The sequence below is a fragment of the Canis lupus genome, chromosome 30, assembly GCF_011100685.1.
Source record: "Canis lupus familiaris isolate Mischka breed German Shepherd chromosome 30, alternate assembly UU_Cfam_GSD_1.0, whole genome shotgun sequence".
In the NCBI taxonomy this organism is placed as follows: Eukaryota; Metazoa; Chordata; class Mammalia; order Carnivora; family Canidae; genus Canis; species Canis lupus.
Window position 1 is genome coordinate 12031878 of NC_049251.1, and position 17281 is coordinate 12049158.

At 39.0% G+C, this 17281-nt stretch overlaps 1 long non-coding RNA gene across 1 annotated transcript in view; it reads left to right on the forward strand.

Moving 5' to 3' along the window:
* Nucleotides 1-6711, forward strand: part of LOC119866882 — a 136049-nt gene extending 129338 nt beyond the window's left edge. The window contains exon 7 of the long non-coding RNA XR_005381577.1: nt 6465-6711. This is a non-coding gene — a long non-coding RNA (uncharacterized LOC119866882). The remainder of the gene's footprint in view (nt 1-6464) is intronic.
* The last annotated feature ends 10570 nt before the right edge of the window (nt 6712-17281 follow it).

The window sequence follows — 17281 nt, forward strand, 5'->3', positions numbered from 1 at the left end:
TTATCAGACAACAACTGCAAAAACAGTAGCGCCAACTAAGTTAAATCCAGCTTTTTCCAATCTCAGCTGAAGTCAGCACTCCATCTGGCTTTAAGAATACTGAAGAAGGGGGATCCCTGGGTGGCTCAGCGGTTCAGCGCCTGCCTTTGGCCCAGGGCCTGATCCTGAAGACCCGGGATCGAGTCCCGCGTCAGGCTCCCTGCGTGGAGCCTGGTTCTCCCTCTGCCTGTGTCTCTACCTCTCTCTCTCTCATAAATAAATAAAATAAAATAAAAAAGAATATTGAAGAAGAAACATCCAGAGTCTGCTCCAAAGGATCTTATTTCTTCCACTTCAGTCTTCAGATGCCCTTCTGGAATTTAAAATCAGTAAATACTATTCACTTTTAGGTCCTAACTAAATTTAAACTAAAAAAGCAAAGGTCATTGACACTTGTTCATGTCCTGATAGCATGAGTATATGGCAGGCAATTTTTGTTAGCGGAAAAACAACTGCATCTGTTCCAGTCTCACCCCAGTTTTTTTATTTATTTAAGAGAGAGAGAGAGAGAGCACGAGTGGGGGGGGGGGTGGCAGAGGGAGAGAGAGAAGCAGACTTCCCCTGAGCAAGGAGCCCTATACAAGGCTCAGATCTCAGGACCCCAGGATCATGACCTGAGCCGAAGGCAGATACTTAACCGACTGAGCCACCCAGGCACCCCTCACTCCAGTCTTTTTATTTTTAATATATATTTTTTATTTATTCACGAGAGACACACAGAGAGAAATAGAGGCAGAGACATAGGCAGAGGGAGAAGCAGGCTCCATGCAGGGAGTCTGACATGGGACTCGATCCCAGGTCTCCAGGATCAAGCCCTGGGCTGAAGGCGGTGCTAAACCACTGATCCACCAGGGCTGCCCTCACTCCAGTCTTAAAAAACAAACAACAGCTTTGTTGAGATATAACCCACAGAGTATAAAGTTCACTCTTTAAAAGAGTATAAGGTCAGTGGTTTTTCATATTTTGACAGAGTTGTGCATCTATCACCACTAATTCCACTACATTTTCATTGTTCCAACAAGAAATCCTGTTCCCATTAGCAGACAATTATCCTTCATCCCCCTCCCAACCCCTGCAAGCACTAATCTACTTTTTATCTGTCAGTTTGTCTATTCTGGGCATTTGATATATGTGGAACCATACAGTAAGTGGTCTTTTTGTGTCTGGCTTCTTTCTCTTAGAATTATAAGTTTCATCCATTGTAGCATGTATCAGTACTTCATTCTTTTTTTAGGGCCAAGTAATATTCCATTATATAGATACACCACATTTTGCTCATTTGTTCATCAGTTAATGGACATTTGTATTGTTTTTGGCTATTATGAATAATGCTGTTATTCATGTACAAATTTTCATATGGATGTAGTTTTTCATTTCTTGTGGATATTGCTGCATCATATGGTAGCTCTACATTTAACATTCTGAGGAACTGGCAAACTCTTTTCTGAAGTGGCTGCACCAGTTTTGCATTCCTAGCAGCAATATATGGAGGGTTCCAATTTCTCCTCACCAACACTTATATGTCTACATTTATTATTATCTCCATCCTAGTAGGTGTGATGTAGTATCTCATTGTGGGTTTACTTTGCATTTCCCTGATGATTAAAGATGTTGACAATCTTTTCACATGCTTATTGGCCATTTGTACACCCTTGGAACACCTGTCTTAGAACAGGTAAAAACTGAAACCTTTATTTAGGGAGGAACTGATGCCTATTAATAGTAACTAACGTCCTTCCTTCAAATGAGGCAAAATTAGTAGTTGCTTACAAATACAAAGAAGAAATACTTCTTTATATAGATTGTATGAGACTGGGATTAAAACACCCTTTTATCTTTAAAAAATTATGAAAGGTAACTTTAGAGCTAAATGATTGAGAGGAAATTTCATTTTTAGAATAGATAAATAAGCAGTAAGTACAGTTCACTTCTAAAAAATTAAACAATGGGGAATGCCTGGGTGGCTCAGTGGCTGAACATCTGCCTTTGGCTCAGGTCGTGATCCCAGGGTCCCAGGATCGAGTCCCATGTCAGGCTTCCCTCAAGGAGCTTGCTTTTCCCTCTGCCTGTGTCTCTGCCTCTCTTTCTGTGTCTCTCATGAATAAATAAATACTCTTTTTTTTTAAAGATTTTATTTATACTCTTATTTATACTCTTTTTTTTAAAAAGATTTTATTTATTTATTCATGAGAGACACACACAGAGAGAGGCAGAGACACAGGCAGAGGGAGAAGCAGGCCCTATGCAGGGAGCCCGATGTGGGACTCGATCCCGGGACTCCAGGATCACGCCCTGAGCTGAAGGTAGACACTCAACCACTGAGCCACCTGGGCGTCCCTAAATAAAATCTTTAAAAAACATAAATGAAACTGTATAGAAAAACTCAGTTTACATAAAAGATAAAGTATATGTGTGTGTGTGTGTGGGGGGGGTGTCTCTCATACTGTCCTGCCCCTAATTGTGCTCAATTAACATTTATTGACTTTAATTTTTTTTTTAAGTTTTTATGTTATCATGTACCTGTTGCCTCCTGCTCTGCAGTCAAAGAGGAGAAAACATCAGGAAGGGGAAGATGCTCCAGAAGGGTCTATCCCATTGGGATGGTTCTGGAAATAGGCTACTTATTCATCCCTACTTGAGTCCAACCTTAAGACTTTTAGTAAGAGCTAAAATAGCTCCACTCACCCTGCTGAAAATACTGTGCCTTACCTTTCCCCCTCCATTGGCATTTTTCCCCTAAATTGGCACTTCCCTTTCCTAACCCAACAGCCAGTAGCACTGGCAGCAATGGCCAGGAGTGGCCACAGCTAGTTGGCACTTAAGAGGGAGGAATGCATATTGGGCAATCCCAGAAATGATGCAAAAGTTAATTAATCACCATCACTATGTTACATAATGCCAGATCCTTTGTCCATGAACAATTCCTGATTTTGCAGGAAATGTGCTTAGGATGCTTCAATGGGGGGAAGGCAGCTGTCGCTGGACCCTCTCCCTTTTCTCATTCTTTCAGCCCAAATTCCTCTCCCAGGATTTTCCCCACCCTCTTCTTCAATCTGACTCCCTATTTTCATTTCTGGCCTATATCCTCAAAAAAAAAAAAAAAAAAAGCCCCAAAACACTATGAAATAAGAAACAGATTGAACGACCAACAACTAGAGAATGATTAAAGAAATTGCAACACATTCAGCATTTGGCTTTTAAGTGAATAAGCACATTTATATTAATGACTATTCTTAAATGATGAATACATTTAGGACTTAGAATACATAAATTTCATCATAGGATGAAAGATGCAGCCACCAAGAAGAATGTTTACAAAGAGTTTTAATAACTTAGAACACTTCTTATGTCATTAGGGAAAAAAAGAATAGAATATGAAATTGTTTGTACAATATTCTCTTAACCATGTTGAATACCTATGCATATGAAATCCTGGAAAGAAACTCACTATGGATAGAGAAATAATGGGTACTCTTTATATTCTTCTTTCTACTTTTCTGCAACTTGTGCAATTTTCTCTATAAGCCATTATCTCTTTATAAGAAAAAGAACCATAAATGCTATTTTTTTTTAAGAAGCAAAGTGTTCTGTGTGTACCCAGAAAGAGCTCTCTTATTGTCACAGATGTTTTCCCTTGCAGCTCTGCCCCAAGAAAACTGTAGACACTGTTCTGGGAGAAAACCTCCCACAGCCACCTGGCTCCTCTCCTGTGCACCCCCGCAGTGATTTGGCAGGACGAGGAGACCAGCGTGGGAAGGCACTTCTGTCTGTCGTGCACTTTGCCCGTCTCCCTCAGGTCTCTACTTGTTATTTCACTCCTATCTGTCTCACTTGTTGCTGATAAAGAATTCTCCAGAATTATGGCTCCCAGCAAAAGGCACTTTCCCACTTGGGCCCTGGGAAAAAGAGAACTAACATCTGCCAGTTTTCTCTACCCATCTGCAGTAGTCCTACTTGGCTTGGGCAACATCCCAGCAGAAAGCACTCATCCACACCCCTCAAGACCATTTAAGTGGCAAAACTTGCCCTCCAGGCATGTTGTCCTTAGTAAAGAAAGGTCAATGGAGGTAGAAAATTCAGAATTTGCAAGCTTAGGGTCAAAATAGGAGCCAATTTTGAACTTTGCTTAAGAACCCTAAATTTCTGTTTCAACCACGCCATTCAGTATTTAAAAGCCTGACTGTATTCAGGCTCCCCCTGCTATCTGAAGGTTTGTGTCACACCACTTTGCTTTCACAAAAGACCTACTACATTAGAACCTGTTTTTATTAGTAGCCAGAAATCCGAAAAAGATTTTCCCTTCTAAGAAAAGATAGTTGCTTTCATGTTTTACACCATTTTGCCTTATGAAAATGTTTCGTGGGAACACTGTACTGTCAGATGGCAGGGGAAACCTGTACTAAGACAGGCTTGCAAGGCCTGAGCCACAAGTATTCAGCTATAAGATGGAGATGGAATGATCTCAGAGGCATGAATTTTTTATGAAGGCCTGATTTAGAAATGACAGAATATTACAGCCAACACATGGCCTTTTCTAGAAAGTGATGTTATTCATGTGACAGCAATTAAGGCACCTCGGCGGACAGATTTCATGCATATCAACCAGCATTCCCAAGAGAGTGCATCTGCAACATGAGACGCTTGTGCTTTTCTGGCCCAGCTCTGTAGCAACCACATTCTGATGCAACAGCCAATTTATGACTGGGAAAATCCAGTAATCCCAAATTTTTGCACACGCCAGTTGAAATAAATGTTTCACGTAGGACTTATTCCTCACTGACTCTGGTTAGGTCAAGTAGTAACATTTCATGGTCTTCCTAGTTGTTAGGTTCCAAGGCTTCCCTGCCTGCACTGGCAGAGTGAAGCAGCTCCTCCCTGTGTACCAGCGCACTGGGTTGCCTCCTTTGCAGCACTTACCACATGGCTGTATTAGCGTGTTTACAGATCTGTCTCTCTCACCAGACTGAGACCCATAGCCCTTATACCTAGCACAGTGCTTGCTGCTTAATAAATGTTTGTGGAATTCATTGCCTAATAAAAGTGTTAATTTTAGCTCCTCTTTCTACTATAAAGCTTTGACCATACTTTGTGAATAATCCATATCTATTCAAAGATCTTTAAAGCACAAGAGAAAAGCTCTTCCCTGTCCCAGAAACTGCCTGACCTCATAAAGCTCTGTCAACACCTAGAATACAAATTTTGCTATGTGGGATTCCCTGTGTCCTTGCTTCTCAAAGAGTGATCTATGCACCAGCAGTATTGGCATCACCTAAGAGGTTGTTAGAAACATAGAGTCTGAGGGGCACCTGGATGGCTCACTTGGTTAAGTGTCAGACTCTTGATTTTGGTTCAGGGTGGTGGGATCAAGCCCCACATCCAGCTCTGCGCTCAGCAGGGAGTCTGCTAGAGATTCTCTCTCCCTCTTCCTCTATCCCTCCCCCCAACACCCTGCTCTCTCTAAAATAAATAAATTGGTTTTAAAAAAGAAAGAAATGTAGAATCTCAGGCCTGAATTAGTCTTCCTTTTGGCAACCTCCCTGAGTGATTTGTAAGTGCAGTTCTGGGTGCTTTTGGGTGAACACCTATTGCTTACCTCTGATCTAGAAGTAAGGCTGTAACTATTGTACCCCCACTCTGAGGTAAAAACCTTAGGTTGAAAATAAGAAATCTTTGGTTATTTGGGGACATGGTTTCATTAATATTGTCCTATACTTACTAACTTGAGTTGGAAGAAACTGTAGAGCTCATCAAGTTCAACCATCACCTGAATTTCAGTATAATGATCAACTTTTGTAAAAAGGTTAAAGTGTGTTTCAGAATATTCTGTTCAAGAAGGTGAAAGCATATTATGTGTCTTAGTAAGGCAGCCATAAGAATGGGAGAAATTTATATATTAAAAGAACTTCTGGTGATTAAAGGAATAAAATTCAGTTATCTGGATATCTTCTAATATAAGCCAAAGGAAGGAAAGAATCGTCTTCCTTAAGAAAACTACTTTTGAATAGTTCCTCAACTCTGTAGTTCCTGTGATGTTGAAAAATGTAGGCTGCCAACATCAAAAAGATGATACATTTTATGTAGAGATCAGTATTGTGGAGAGAAGTTCCACTTCCAAAACTTGGGGCTTCTTACCCTAAAGTTGGACTTGAGTTTGGTAAAGCACTCACATACATTTTATATGATTGCTTCTACTACTGTTTTCTCACGAACAGGAAGCAGGTTTGTCTGTCCTTTGAATTCTAAGCCATAGCAGCCAAGCCCTCAGCTGCTTTCACACTAAGCTGATATGACATACAAAATCTGCTTATTTAAATATACAATGAATTTGTGATTCATGAGTGTAGTGTTTTCATTAGGGGAACTGAGGAAGGGTTTCTTGACTGTGAGAAGTCTTTCACATTGCTGTACGTGTGCCTGTCCCGTAGGTAGTTCTGGTCAGAGGTGCCGTGCTGAGGAAATGCATGCCGCCCTGGACACCTGACTTCTAGCCTCTGCTCAACCATTAAACACTTGGATAACTAACTCCTTGGACAAGTCACTTAACCTCTCCAGGCCTCACTAGTTAATCTCAAGTCTTCTTTCAAGTCCTGGTTTTTCACCACTTCATTCTGATATCTCAGAAAGGTACTTTGCATACATTTCAGAACAATGCTCATCCCTGTTTAATTCCAATGCCATTAATAAAGCTGATTCTGCCAACTTTGTGCCTAGCCTTTGAGCAAGTGGCAGCCTGAATGTTATCCTATATCATGTAATCATCAGAGGAAAAATAGCCAAGATTCTTTACTTCATTTCCTGAATAGATATATTTGTGGTTGTGAGCTAGTTAGTGTTTAGTTAATACAGTACAGAGTTATTGCTAAATGCTCCTTTTCACCTGATAATGAGTAAAAATAAAAATTTATAGCATGAGTTATTAGCAGTTGATAAGATTCCAAATTTATCATAACATGTTATATTAGAGTTGATTTTAGAAAAAAATGACTCAGGTTTCAAGTTTCACTGACCTGATTATAAAAGGCAAAGGGGAAAACTGCTGACTGCTGCCTGAAGAATTTTTTCTTGGTAAATATGTGTCTAAGACAGTGGCAGGCACTATTGCAAAGTCGATGAAGTATGGCATAGCAGTAAAGAGCACGTGCTCTAGAGCTATACTTCTAGGTTGGAAGCCTGACTCTATCACTTACTAGCTGTATGGTTATGAGTTATTTAACTCCTCTGCATCTCAGTTTTCTTGAATATAATAGGCACAATGCTAATATATAACTCATAGAGTTGTTATGATTAAATGAATACAGGCGGTCCTCAGCTTAGGATGTTTGGACTTAAGATTTTCCAACATTATGATGGTGGATGGTGTGAAAGCAATATGCATTCAGTAGAAACCACACTTCAAATTTTGAATTTTGATCTTTTCTCAGGATAGAGATATGTGGTATGATACCCTCAGGATTCTGGGCAGCAGCAGGGAGCCACAGCTCTGTCAACCACACAATCCTGAGGGTAGACAGCCACACACTTACAAGTGTTCTGTCACTTTCAGTATAGTAGTCAATAAATTACATGAAATATTCAACACTTTATAATAGGTTTTGTGTTAGATGATTTTGCTCACCTGCAGGCTAATGTAAGTGCTCTGAGTACATTGAAGTCTAATCTATGATGTTTGGTAGGTTACGTGTATAAAATTAATTTTCTACTTACGACACTTTCAACTTACAGTGGGTGTATCAGGATGTGACTCCATCGTAAGTTGAAGATATGTGCATGTAAAGCACTTTTAACACTGCTCACTACAAATTAGCTGTCATTATTGTTATTATCAGGAACTGAAATGGAGAGAAGGGGAACTAGTCAGAACAAGAAGGCAAGCTTAGTCACATTAGGAAAGAAAAAGATGTTAAAAAAAAAAGATACCAAGAGCAATTTCAGAAATGGGGAAGATAGTACTTTCCACATCTGCTTCCTACTTTAAGTATTCTCTGTACATGACTATACAACATCTTGTATAAAATTCATCACTATTTGCTTGTGTGTGTGTGTGTGTAGTACTTCAAAGTGACTCCATATATATCATTTGATTATCAGCAATCTAGGGAGGTAAAGTCCCTTATGCAACCTACCAAGTACTCCTGAGTCTCACAGTATGGAGCTAAGGCAAGCATCAGATGGACCCTGTGAGCATCAAAGCACAGTGCAGGAGAGCATGGCAGGACATCCATTTCTTCCTAGAGTCCAAAGAGTGTTGCTGGGCTCTTTATATGTCACTAGAGATGTAATATGGGGCTATTTCATTTCCTAAGATGACCTCATCATACATTTCCTGAAAGCATTGTATTTGATCATCTTCATATCTTCACATTCACCAATTGTACTTCATATTTTCATATTCCTTCATAGTAAGCATATTTTGCATGCCTTATCCAGCCTTAGCTATGTATTAGAAAGTAGTCATTTAAAGCACTCTATTTAGCCCTGAGAGATACTTGCACTGTCTTTTGTTTTGCTTTGTATTTGCTATGACAGCAAGGCAATATCCTATATAGCAGTGCCACAAAAAATTTTTCAAATAGAATTAGGGGACCAGTAGAGAATGGCCATATGGTGATGACAACATCATCTGTAGCCAAGTAATAGGAAATAGGTATCAGAGAAGTTATTGGGTTATTATAATTAATTGAAATAATTAATATTGACCACTTAATATGTGACTGGTAATATGTCAAAGTTTTATGTGAATTTAATCATCATGATCTTGCAGTATGCCCAGCATATAGCAAACAGTAGGAGCTTTGTTTTATTTGCTGTTCAGTAAATTAACCTGAGGTAGGAATTATGTTTATCTATTTTTCAAATGATGAAAAGTAGGTTTAGAATTTCAAGCATCGCTAAAGGTCACATAGCTATTAAGTAACTAGTGAACCTAGTTTGCAAACCCAAATTTGATTATAGCATAGTGTAGTATAGTTCAGAGACAGCCAGATGACCTACTTTTGAATCCTAGCTCTTCTACTACATACTTAGCTGTGTGACCTTAGAGAAATTACTTAGCCTTTATGTGCCTCAATTCTTCATCTGTAAATAAAAATAATTCTAACCTGCCAAGATTAGTGGGAAGATTAAATGAGCACTTTGAACTATGTCTGGTACTCTGTAAGTAGAGCTATTACTGTTTAGTAGAGCCTTCTTATACAGCAGTTGGGCTTTCTACTTTTCAAAAGAAATTTCCATAAATTATCTCATAATGACTTTAAAAGATAGGCAATAATAATTGCAGTTATTATAATTGTTTATCACTTAATCCTCACAATAATCCATTTTATAGATTATACCTTTCAGGCTCAGAGAGGCTAAATGGACTGCTCAAGATCATACAAAAGCAAGTCAATAGCCCCTGTTGGGGAAAGTGCAATGAAAAATTAAAAATGACTAACACACAATGTCAACTCTTAAAATCAGAAGGGAATAGAGGGTAGAGAGCTAGGAAAATAACTAGCTCATTCAAGGCAGAATGAAGCCATGTGCTAAAAGGGGTGCAAGTTACATGCTAAAGAAAGCCAAAGGAAGAATCAATGAATGCTGTCTGGAGGTAGTATGTTTGCCTAGAATTCAGCCCAATGGCAGTAAAGCAGGTCAGACACTAACTACCTCATGGTAATGAAGCATATTGAGTTTACTTGAAGTCAGAAAGTTTGAAGGTCTGGGAGTAGCAGAATAACAGGGAAAGAAGTTGCCCAAAGAAAACTTTGAAAAATGCCTAGGCATTCATGGCTACTCCCACACATTTTTGGATGTAGGAGGGAAACAGTGACCTTCATTTTAAGGACAAATGAAGTATTCAGTACCAAGGATAATGTGAACAATGTGATTATTCTAAGAAAGCTCCCTATCTGCTTGAGATGATTCAGAATGTGTATCTTCTTCCTTTTATCTTCAGTTTTGCTACTTTGAAACCCAGTGGATCAATTTCTTCTGGAGTCAGTCCTCCCATTTTGAGACCTAACGGCTATGAGATATTTTTTCTCTCTCTCTGTCTCTCTCCTCTTTCAGGGCTTGGACTCTTCCAGCAAGATCTTGCCAATCAATGAGATATCATGGTGCAGCAAAGATGATCCTTTCTCCTCCACCTGATCTTGGTGGCTTGGGAAATAGAAACAAAATACTTTATTCTATTTTTGGATGAGGTGTAGCAGAGCCCTAGAGGAAACTTTAGTGAAATATGTATCTGTGAATCACTATGAATAAACCATTTTCAAATAGAGTCTTCCCTCTTTCTGTAGACTGGCCTTGTTTCTGGCTCAGTCCCCAAGACCAGATCTTAGATTAATTAATTCCTAGACAAATTTGAGAGTATGAAAGCTCTAGGATTCATTATGATAGAGTTCTTAGATCTAATATATCTCAGGTGTAATACTCAAACCAGATTTTCTGAGATTCGTCATGTCATTAAATCCAAACCAAATATCTAGTGGTTGAAAGAACAGACATATTTAATTATTGAACAACTACCATTTTGCTCAGTGCTGGGGGTAGGGAGCAAAAATGATAAAATATTAGAAAAGAGGGGCAGCCAATGTTTAGCACCGCCATTAGCCCAGGGCCTGATCCTGGAGACCCGGGATTGAGTCCCACGTCAGGCTCCCTGCGTAGAACCTGCTTCTCCCTCTGCCTGTGTCTCTGCCTCTCTCTCTCTCTCTCCCTATGTCTCTCTCTCCCTGTGTCTCTCATGAATAAATTAAACAAACTCTTTTAAAAAAAATTTTAGAAAAGAGTGGTACAAATCTCCAATAACTTGAAGATCTCACTGGAGAGAGAATACAAAGTTGCATAAGTAATTGCCTAACACAAACAGAATGCAACTAGATGCATTAATGTATGGATACTGGTATAGAACCTCAGAGTAAGGCAAGAGCAATTTGAACCACAATGTGGAGGAGGAAGTTAGATTTGTATTGAGGATTTATATATGGAGTAAAGAATTTATTTGCAGGAGGTAATACCATTAACTGTCCTCTCTTCCCTTCTAGTGCTTTGGGTATTATTCCTGCCCATTTCTTAGGACATTGCCTGGAACACAAAATAAACAAATGAAATGGTATTCAAGGCTTTCCACAACTGAGTCCTGTATTACCAATCTAGCCTTGCTACTACTCATTCATTCATTCAGCAGATCTTTATTTTATAGCTAAATGCTTCAGGCACAGAGCATCCAGAGAAGAGCAAGACCTGTTTTCTGCCTTATAGACAGACAAGGAGACCAGAGCTATGATACCATATAATAATCATTCTAAGAGGTATGCACAGGCTATTGAGGAAACCCACAACAGGAACACTTATCTTGGAGAAGGGAATGGATCAAGGAAAGTCATCAACTTTATTTTTTTCAAGATTTTAATTATTTACTTGACAGCAAGAGAACACAAGCAGGGAGAGCAGCAGAGAGAGAAGCAGGATCCCCACTGAGCAGGGAGTCTGATGTGGGCTTAATCCTAGGACCGTGAGATCATGATGTGAGCCAAAGGCAGTCACTTAACCGACTGAGCCACCCAGACGCTCAAATTTAAAGTGACCCCAAATAGGTTTTTCTTTTTTTTAAAAAAAGATGTATTTATTTATTTGAGAGAGAGAGAGAGAGAATGAATGTGGCGAGAGCAGACCAGGAGGGAGAAGGAAAGGGAGAGAGGGAGAGAATCCCAAGCAGACTCTGTACTGAGTGCGGAGCCCAAGGCAGGGGCTCTATCTCAAGACCTTGAGATTAGGACCTGAGTGGAAATCAAGAGTCAGGAACTTAACTAAGTCACTCAGATGCCTCCAAAGTAGAATTTTAAGGGGCCCCTGGGTGGCTCACTGGTTAAGCATCTGCCTTCAGCTCAGGGTGTGATCCCAGGGTCCTAGGATCAAGTCCCACATCAGTCTTCCTTCATGGAGCCTGCTTCTCCCTCTGTCTATGTCTATGCCTCTCTGTATGTCTCATGAATAAATAGAATCTTTTTAAAAATAAAGTAGAATAAGTTCAAAGTTTATCAATTTTCCTTGAAGTCAGTATGAATAAAACATTTTCAGATAGGTCTTCCCTATTCCCATATAGTACACTTCTTTCTGGCTCAGTCTCTAAGGTCAGACCTTACATAAAATTGGGTCGACTCTCAGACAAGTTTGAGAATGAAAAATCTAGGATATATGAAAATACATATAACCCCCAAGCCAGTCAGAATATAGTAGTTTCCTGACTAGATTAATATAGTGACAATGAGGGAGAGACTGGAGGGATGGAGTTTAGTTAGGCTGTTGTAATAATTGGATAAAAGTGATATGAATTTCTGTTTCTATTTCTATTGATAGTAGGAAGAGAAAAGGGAAGATGGATGTTTAGATAGGTCAGCAGGACATGGACTTCCAATTGCACATTATGGTCATCCTAAGATACAGTATTTGAACATCAGCAATGATGATGGCAACAATCCTGAATTTTAACAGATTCTTACTATGATTGGTTTAACTGAAATTTTAAAAATATCAAAAGAGAGAGAAATGAATGATAGAACTGCCTCAGTCAGGAGCAGGGACATCCTTCTTGAAGATTATCCTTGAGGTCTACCTGAGTCTGTCCTGAATAGTGTCTGAGGAGAACAAAATCCAACCCATATATCATGAGTCACCAGACTCTATTCATTAATTTCAATCAAATTCAATTCATCAAGTATTTGTTGAGCACAGATATATCCCAACACACTACCAGATTCCTGTAAAGTGTACCATAGATAGAGATTTTATTTTTTTAAAAGATTTTACTTATTCTTGAGAGAGAGAGAGAGAGAAAGGCAGAGACACAGGCAGAGGGAGAAGCAAGCTCCATGCAGAGTGCCTGATGTGGGACTCGATCCCAGGGCTCCACCATCACACCCCGAGCCCAAGGCAGAGGCTTAACCGCTGAGCCACCCAGACATTCCCATAGATAGAGATTTTTTTTTAAATAATAAATTTATTTTTTATTGGTGTTCAATTTGCCAACATACAGAATAACACCTAGTGCTCATCCCGTCAAATGCCCCCTCAGTGCCCATTCACCCCCACCCCCCGCCCTCCTCCCCAAAGATAGAGATTTTAAAATTAGTTTCTATCCTTATATAACTTACTGTATACACAGAGTAGTAATAAAGTATCTAGTTAGAGGAAAAGTGTAAGAGTAGTAAAATATCGATCTATTTAGAAAAAAAATGGAACATAAGTACCAAAGAAATAGTAAAAACAAAACACACACACAACACAAAAAGCTGGCCTCCTTTTAATATCTCCGACATAGCAATCATGCTCCACCCCCCTCATCCCACCCCCACCTCACCCCCACCCCCCAGGGCATTGGCACAGCCCTTCCTCTAACTAGTACACCCTGCCTCCCATCCCCAATTCTTCTGCCAGTTTCATCCTAAATGCTGCTTCCTCAGAGAGGCCCTTCCTGCTTCCCTGTGTAAAGTAGTCTTTTTCTGTTGTATTTTTTCATCACCTTTGATTATCTGATTTATTTGCTTATTGAGTCCTTTCATGTGACTTCCCCACTAAATTATACGTTTTATGAGGGCAAGAATTACCTTTTTTTTTTTTAAACTGCCATACACTAAGCCTCCAGGACAGTAAGTAGTACAAAGTAGATGTTCAATAAATAATTTTTAAAAAAATCATGAATATTAATACTTTCATTAGTTGAACAGTTTGAACCAACATCATAGAGGATAGTTATCTTAAAGACTTCTAAAAAATGGGATCCCTGGGTGGCGCAGCGGTTTAGCGCCTGCCTTTGGCCCAGGGCGCGATCCTGGAGACCCAGGATCGAATCCCACATCGGGCTCCCGGTATATGGAGCCTGCTTCTCCCTCTGCCTATGTCTCTGCCTCTGTTTCTCTCTCTCTGTGTGACTATCATAAATAAATAAAAATTAAAAAAAAAAAAGACTTCTAAAAAATGATGAAACACGTAGTTTCTGGAAAATTTGCAAGAACAGACTTTACAAATGGTGTTCTGTGAACCATAGTCTGCAGGTCATTTGTAATCCAGCCAAGATTTCTGGTGGCTCTAATTGCCTCATGACTCTGTATCTTGTAAAGAATAATTCTAGTCTTGAGATATGAGAAAGACTAAAGATGTCCAATTTTAAAAAACTATTTCAACGAGGCCCTATTTTAGAGGGTTTTCATTACATACTTTAAGAAACTGTTTGGCATATTAGGTATCTGTGGAAATAAGTCACTAATATGTCTGCATGAACAGGTTGAGAGGAAAGCATTTGCAAATCATGCCTTTTCAAATGTGGTTAAATGATTCTCTGTACTTATCTATTACAACTCATAATCATTCCTACTGTTCAAAAATATTAGGGTTGAACACACATGAAAATGGAAACATAAGAAAGATTAGTATTCATGACTCACACTACTAACTTAACCATTTTCTTTAAATTTTTTACAATTACCGTGTTTCACATCCTGAAATATATTATTTAATACGTAATATTATTGATACTGAAGGCACAAAAATAACGTACAACCATTATTCTAAAAAATAAGCAGGTTCCAGTTGTATCTTTTGAAATTTAGACTTATAGCTAATGAAGAATGTTTAGAGTTAATTTAATATTAGATCGTAATAACCTTGAATGTAGTAAATAAAATGAAGAGGAACTATTTGTTAAATACATCTCTTCAAGAAAGCGTCACAAAAGGTTTTGTTTAGCAAGCATATTTGAAACAACTCAGAGCTAGAATTATTTCTAGGCTATCAAAAGATAAATTCATTTTGCTTGGATTTTGATCCACCAGTAAATTTGAATTGGGGAGAGTGTCATTTTGATATTTAATACAAGAATTATAACTTGGAAAGTGAGTTCTACATGGCCTGAGACATGTAGAAATTATGTGAAAATAAGTAACTGCATACACAACAGACCGTTTCACACACCTAGTGTGAATCTTGGGAAATCTAACAGAAGCCACAAATGAAACACTTCAATAGCAACAATCCCGTAGCCTTTGGGCATATTTGGTTTTGGACTCCCTCTAGTGGTTCCACCTTTTGGCACTTTAATTGGTACTCCATAGAATCACCAAATTTGGAGTCATATTAAAAACAAATAAGCAAAAGAACCACATAACTACTATTAGAATGGTTTTCGACAAGGAGAAAACTACATCATTGATCATAAAAGACTATTGTAATTTATCCTTGGTAGGATAAATGTGGACATTAAGATAGTTGAAATAATAGTGTTGCAAATGGTTCCACCTAAAGGGACTCAGTGAATTTCAATGGCTGACTGGAAAAGCTAGTTATCGTTCTGAGAGAGTGTGGATAAGGGCCAAAGGCCCAGAAACAAGACTCCTGGTTGCTTTTACTTGCAGCCTACGGTGAGAACTGGACCTTTTAGAGATAGGGTGAAGTAAATATTTCCTGGGTATATGGGCCTTATAAGGTCAGAGAGCCCAAAACAACATGTAGTTTCCTGGCATCAAATGCTGAAAGATCTTGATTTAATTTATTTATGTTGGCTTTGGTTATGGCTGTCAGCTATCTTATAAAAAGTCTCCTACCTCTTCCATGTAACCATACTCCAAAGATGAGGAGGAAGACTCATGTTTATTCCATTAACCTTTCACTTCCTGGATAGTTCTGCACTGTAGAACTATCTACTAACTAGTAGATATACATAAATCTACTAACTCTTTTATATGAGAGCTCTCCGCATAGTTAATACAGTTAAGTCTTCTTTCCTCTGCCCTCCCCTTTTCTTTGCTCCTCAAAGCTTCTTGGTACCAGAATAAAAGAACATCTGTGAAGTACAGGCCCTGTGATAGAATAACTTGATGGGTATTTTATTCACCCCTTCAGGGGTTAGTAAAAATATTGGCTTTTATTTCAGAAAATACAAAATTTTTCTTGAAAAGTTTGATTTTGGAGTCTTTGTTCTCCAAAAAGAACAGAAGGCAATAAGATAATGAGAAAGAAGAAAATGGTATGTAATGGGTGACTTACTCAGTTCAGAACCTCCCCATAGTATGCTTTTTCCTGATTCCTTTTAAGATGTTCCAGCACTGGGGATGTCTGGGTGGCTCAGTGGTTGAGCATCTGCCTTTGGCTTAGGTCGTGATCCCGGGGTCTTGGGATCAAGTCTCGCATCAGGCTCCCTGCAAGGAGCCTGCTTTTCCCTCTGTCTCTGTCTCTGCCTGTCTCTCTGTGACTCTCATGAATAAATAAAGAAAATCTTAAAAAAAAAAAAAAAAGATGTTCCAGCACTGGAGCTGGAAACATAACAACAGAAACCAGATAAATAAATGTGGAATCTAGAAGTCAGTCATAGTGTCTGCCCTGAGATTTGAGTAGGGTAGGGGGAACTGGCATTGGTCTTAAGATCCCAGGTCTCACAATACTTTCCATTAAGAAGACATTGCTATAGAGTCCACAATAGATTATTTGCATAAGCAGAGAGAAACCACCAGGCCCCAGTGACTTAAGCACTGTGCAATATGAATTTTGTAAAACATAAACTTGGGTTGCAGTGAAGTGCAAAAAATAGAGGTAGAGAGATGTAAGATAAAAACAAGGCATATTTTCTTGACTTTGAAGATATGCAGCTCTTTTTCCTGAACAGAATTTAAAAGGATAGGAAATATATTCCAGCTGATACAGAGGAAGAGTAATCCTCTAGAACAAACATTGTTAAAATGTCTATACTACCCAAAGCAATCTACAGATTAGTGCAATTCCTATCAAAATACCAACAGCATTTTTTTTCACAGAACTAGAACAAACAATCCTAAAATCTGTATAGAACCACAAAAGACCCTGAACACCCAAGGCAGCCTTAAAAAAGAAAAACAAAGCTAGAGGTATCACAAACCAGATTTCTTTCTTTTTTTAAAGATTTTATTTATTTATTTGAGAGAGAAGGAGCAGTAGGGAGGGGGCAGAGAGGCAGAGGAAGAGAGAGAAGCAGACTCCTCGCTGAGCAAGAAGCCCAATATGGGGCTCGATCCCAGGACCAGAGATCATGACCTGAGCCAAAGACAGATGCCTAACCGTCTGAGCCACCCAGGCACCCCCACAATTCCAGATTTCAAGTTATATTACAAAGCTGTAGTCATCAAAACAGTGTGGTACTGGCACAAAAATAGACACTTAGGTCAACAGAACAGACTAGAAAGCCCAGAAACAAATTCACAATTATATGGTCAATTAATATTCGATAGAGGCA